This window comes from Helicoverpa zea, chromosome 3 (genome assembly GCF_022581195.2).
Source record: "Helicoverpa zea isolate HzStark_Cry1AcR chromosome 3, ilHelZeax1.1, whole genome shotgun sequence".
Classification (NCBI taxonomy): domain Eukaryota; kingdom Metazoa; phylum Arthropoda; class Insecta; order Lepidoptera; family Noctuidae; genus Helicoverpa; species Helicoverpa zea.
This window is the reverse complement of record NC_061454.1, coordinates 6,521,740-6,528,100: the sequence shown is the minus strand read 5'-3', so window position 1 is coordinate 6,528,100 and position 6,361 is coordinate 6,521,740.

Sequence of the window (6,361 nt, the reverse complement as noted above, 5' to 3'; positions counted from 1 at the left end):
GACGTCCTCCCTGAAGCTCGGAGCCAATACTGAATGGATTTAATTCCGCGTTTCATAGATGAGAAAAAGAACGTTCATCATACCTAATTTCAGAAAGGTTTATATTTGATTGGTTTGTAGATACACAGGAGTACCTAAATGGATTTTGCAGCAAATAAGAGGTATCGGTCGGTATCGGATTATAATATAATGTTTTGGGTATCGATTGCTTGTCTGGAAAAGATATCATCATCTCAGCCATAGGACGTCCACTGTTGCCTAGGCCTCCCCCTTAGATCTCCACAGATACCTGTTGGAGGCGACCTGCTTCCAGCGTCTTCCGGCGACCTTTATAAAGTCGTCTATAGAATACATATAGTTTATAAGGAATAGATATACTTTAACCGAATTTTAACCAGTCAAATTGTAGGAGCATAAGTGTACAATTTTGACCTCTAACTTTAGATCCGAAAAGCAGGAATTCAGAAAACATTGTTCGAACAGACCTAGTTTGTTCAAACTGAATAGGTTTTAAGTTCACATAAGTAGTTTCATACCTCTGCGAAGTAAGGCGAAACGTGTTTTAATTCGAAATAGAGTAGCAAGTTGTGAAGCCAACTGGGAGGAACGGATAGCACGGTAGTACGGACGTGCGGGACGGTGACTTTCAACCCAGCACAATACATTACCGTTGTACGTGGCTTTAAGTTGATGCTCTGTCTTTAGTAAGAAACTGAGTTTTATATCGGCTACATTATTTACTGGAAGGTTGTTCTGTCAATATGAATTATGCAGCAAATACATTTTATATATGTATATCTTTTGTAACAAATGAGTTATTTATTTATGAAGTGGACAGTTTGTAAGTTACGTTTCAGTTATGACACGTCCAGGAAAATCAGTATTAAAGGACAACTTTTTACATGAAAAGCGTTACAGCGGAAAATTTAATCCGAGAAATCGAGAATCCATTGAGGAAAGTCATTATAAACGTCGATCATCGAAACATTTGAATTATTTAACTTAATCTTTTGATGCTGCCTTTTTTGATGTTATTGCAAAATCTACTTAGGTACTACAAAATCATGTTGTCTTTTAACTACTTACGTCTAATGCCTAATAATTTGTAGCAGCAAAAAGGGTCTGAATTTCAAATAGGAATTAGGAAAACAGACCACGTTTGTACCTAAAGTAATAATAGGTTAGGTTTTACATCATCCGTGTTTAATCCCTAACCGGGTAGAAGGATGTTTTAATTGAATGTAAATCTACGCGGTCTCATACAGGCGTCGCGCGTCCCTGTAATTCATATCATATGAGACAGATGGCGCTGTCTGCCGCTGAAGTTGCTGCTGTTAGGATTAAAATTAGAAGGACGTTGTAATATGAGTCAGATCCTAAAGGAACTCATTTTCAATGGTTGGACCACTAAAAGTATTATTTATTCACTAAGATATTACGAATATACTGCTAGCTGTTTGCCGGCGGTTTCACTCGCGTCCTGGGGATTTTTACCCTGACCCGGATATAATACAGACTATTATGTTACCAGTGAAACAGTGAAAAAATGTCCAAATCGGTTTAGTACTTTCGGAGCTTTTAGGGCGTAAAAACGACAAAAACCCTTTATTAATTAGTATAGATACATAGACCTGCATATCCAAACCAGAATTCAAACTTTGCAATATTTAAAAACTATTTCTAACTATATACTAAGCTGGTCATGATCAGACAATCTACATAAGTCAACTCGTCATTATTATTGTTCCACGAAACTGATATCACGGCTGCATTTGTCATAATCTTGAGATGTCTTACGACATTCGCGATGACGACAATCAGGAAATATTCCCAGAACATCTCGGCGTCTCGGAATAGCTTCGATGCTTTATTAATTGTAGCTCGGATTGTGCTTGAAGAACCCGCTTACTGAATATTATTATGAGAAATGCTTTATTACAAAACAAATATTATTATTAGGTAAGTACCGAGAAAAATATGGCTTTTCGGCGAATGTTGCACTTAAAGGTTGCAATTAATTTTAACAGGATACGTAAAATAAGATAGATTAAGTATTATTAAGTATTTATTCGAATATTGCTAGTTATTTTCTGTATGTCTCAAAGGCGGGAATTTTTGTTTGTTGATATCAGCAACGTGTCATACCTACACTTAAGAGTGGCCCAGCGCCTTGACAGAGTGCACAATTGTTCATAGCTTTAAGCCAAACGTAACACCTGTAAAAACTTGTGGAAAGAAAATATATGATATGAATACCCTTAATGAAGTTTAGTACAATAATAGCATCAATTCTCATAGCAATTGTCTATACATGTGCTAACTATAAAACCAGGAAGGACCATGTGTTTATAATCTCCGTACTCCTTCCTCAGTATCAGAAACCGGTATTTTCCAGATAAGTAAGACAATGAGCCATACTAACGCCAAAATGAATGGTTATATTACCCAAACACGCATTGATCAGGTGCACGTGCAAGTGTAGATATTACGTTTTCAATGTCAACATTAGTCTTTAGCCTATCTTATACAGTGCCAATTGGTTCTTCCTCATCACAATTGAAGATCATGCGTTTAATAGTAATTTATACAATATGATAGTAACGCAGTACTTTTTTTTACACTAGCGGTCGACCGCGAGTTGGTAAATGACATAAATTATATACTTAAATCTTCCTTTAGAATCACGCTCTCGGAGCGTGTTGAAAATCGCTATAAAATCGGCGCAGTAGTCTTGAGTTTATTACAAACAGACGAACATAGACGCGTTATAAAATGTTTTGATTTCAACATATAACATAGTATATACTCGTAAGTTTCTTCCATTTAAACTGGTGATAAAATCTTTCGCCTACGGATCCTAAGACATTCAAAGACGAAATGGTTTATAAGTTATTTGAAATAAATTCTATGTTCACATACAATAAAGATACTATAGTTCGGCCATTCAGAGAATGCGTTCCTGACACGTCGCGATTGAACTGACGACGTAACTTTGCAATGGCGTTGCAGTTACGATAAAAATATTTTTGCTGGTTGTTTACCGTTTTAACAATTGAGGAGCATTAAAACAACATTATTATATCAATAATCAATGAATGTTATTACGTCGTCAGTTCAATCGCGACGTGTCAGGAACGCATTCTCTGAATGGCCGAACTATACCAGCATTTTCTCAGTTGGAAACGATACGAGAAGAGACGATCAGTATGCAGAACAGATTGGTCCTTTATCCAGACTTGTCAGTCACAATGCCGCCGTAGTGGTCAGGCAAGCACGTACACTATTGAAACTTACCTCTGCGTATAGGACACTGACTCAAAATTGCCTGTAGTAGGTACCTTTTTATAAAGCAATGTCATCCAGTTTAAAATGATGGCACATGCGCGACAAACAACAAAAGGAAATAGTGTTTTAAATCATATTGTCTCGCAGGTGGACAAACAAAAAACATTATTGTTATTATGACCGGTCAACTATTGTTGGCTTATCATTTTAGTATGCTGCGGCACAACTATCTCATAAATACTAATTTTAACTTCCCCAAGATAATAAGCAGGTATTCATTTTAGCAGTCCTTAATTAAATAAAGTTATCCTATGTTTATTAATTACACAAAATAGGAGCATTTCGTTATAAATATTCTCCTAATGAAAATGGAGTTACACCTACATATTTCTTGCGAAATTACTCATTACGAGTGGAAAGTTAGTTCAGCAACAGTCCCAGCATTTCTTAACGTAATTTTCTACGTTATTTATACTTAGAATAAAGAAACAGAATGTTCACGTTCGTCGCCTCTGTGCGTAATTAGTGTAAAGCCACAGCTCCGCAGCTGCCTCCCACGCACCGCCGCGTGGTTTTATAACGTCACTTGCGACAGAAACTAAGCCTGTATTGCGTGCAAAGCGTGCACTATACCAGCCCTCATAAATCTTTAGACGAATAAAGACTTTCCACATAGTTTCGGACAGCAGCTTTAGTGGGCAACCCTAAGTGCAAATAGGATGACGTAACCAGCACGCGTAGCCACGTAGCAAGCGTGACCATGCTCAACGAAAGAGCAGCTTAAACGTTTATTCAGATACATAATTTGATTATACAGCAATAATTGTGCAACTGATTAATCAGCATTGAAAATACATAACTGATTTTATAATATTCGTTGGGCATTTAATAAATTGATTTAAATAAATAAGCACATAAGATTCACGAACAGTAATGTTTCGAGAGTCACTTGTTCACTGATTGAACGTTGTCGATAATTGTGCATTGTAATATTGTCCTGTCCGTACAATTTAATGTTGGATTGAAATTATCTATATCTATCTATACATATAATAAATCTGTAGAAAAGTAATTTTTGTACATTGAAGAAATTGACAAAAAAATAGCCAGCATTTTAAAGGATAACTAACAGAACCCATTTCCATCATTTTTGTCATTTTTGTCTGTTTGTCTGTTTGTCTGTTTATCTGTTTGTTTGTTCGCGATTCACGTAAAATCTACGAATTCAATGCAGACAATGCTTATATACAAAAATTCTACGGAACTTGGGGTATTACTTAGTTTTTGTTTCATCGAAATCGATTCACTCTATCAAAAGATATGATTAACTTTGTGAATTCAAGATGTAAAATATTACGACACGCAATCTATTTGTCAAAACTGTACATTTGAATGTTGTACTTATAGTAGTTGATCGCCCTATTATTAATCTTTACACAGAAAATCACACCTTTATAAGTAACTTCGGAAGAAAAAAAAAATATGACAATTTTGTTTAGCCAAGGTTAAAGTAGCTCCATCTGTGGTAAATAAAATACATCAAATTTGTCAAAGGAGCGAGGTGGTAAATGACAATATTACCATACATTCTTTATAGAGGATTATTATTTCAACAGATGGAGTTGTGTATTTTCCGTAATTCACCATATTTTAACACGTAGTGTAATTTTTCGATAGACATTTCAATAGTGTTTGTCAGTTTGCCGTGCCACATCAAAATCCAACTATAATTATTACCTTGATGAAAAGAAAATTAATAGTTCTCAGCCAAATTTAAAACGGTGCCATCTAAATTATTTTTTGAACATTATGTCAAAAATGATGACTTTAGTGGAATAATTAATTATCATTTAAAGTTACAGATGGAGTTCATATCAGGATTTTTTCATAAACATAGTTTAGCTTATCTTCCACTAATGTGGTGGCCTTAAAACAAATTACTTTAAGTGAGTAGTATTAAGTAGACCTTAATTATTTTTTCTGATGCAAAATATGTAAACTTAATCCTAGAAGAAATGAGGATCTATCTCTCGCAAGCGCTGCTAAGCGTGAGGTAGGTAATGTAGGATTCTGTAGCTTTAAAAACAAGCCCAGACACAAAGTGCAGATAAGAAATGGGAGCTCTCTCTATTTAATACCATACACACGTAAAATGCTTTATGCGTCTGAAAACGTACAAATTACGCGCCGCATACCAGAGACATGCTTACTTTCAACTTCTGATCGCAAATACACTGTTCACGATTACGAACAGTCTCAGTAAGACCCGAGCCAAGTCTAAAAACCCTAGAAAACACCTTTTATATAAAACTACGTTTGATGTCATTTAATCACAAAGACAGAATTGTTCTCTGTTGCAAATCCTATCCACCTATATCCTATCCTAATCCAGAATGCATTGCAGGTGTGCATTGCACAAAAACCAATGGTATCCTATTCGAGAAGTCAAAACAGTTGACCTGCCAACGTCAGCTTCTGCGCTAAGCAAGTGTTCTTAATAGTATGATCAGAATTACATTCATCGTTGAATGAGGTGAATAAATTTTCAGAAACCACAATAACAGTAGGAGCCAAAGCGTATTATCGCTTCATAGAGCTCTGATTGGCCCCAGGTGACCAAGTCAGGTCTGATTTGTTCGTTCATCAGATCTTTGAAAGTGTTTCGGTGGATACTTACTGTCGTCCTGTTTACGTGTGACACAAAATATGGTATATAAACGTCCTCCGCAAGAGCGAAATTTTCCCGGTGTGCGGTAGTGACGCACAGTATACAACACTTATGTTTCTTTTGATTTGCTGGCTCCACCAAGAAAATCTTGGCAAAACTGCAGGTTTCAAGTACGAACACATGAAGTGGAGTCTCACAGATACGTACATTTTGCCTATTCGTGAACTAATGCAAACATTTCGGTGGAGTCCCGGCTTAGGCCTCCCCCACATTAGGCGTGCGCGATCCTCGGGCGTGTGAGTAGCGCGCGCGCCGCGCGTGCGTCGCGAGCGCGTTGCGTGAGCGTCGCGTTTTGCTGCCCTGTGGCATTTGCAGCGCGCTCGCGGCGCGCACGCGCCGCTCTCCTTG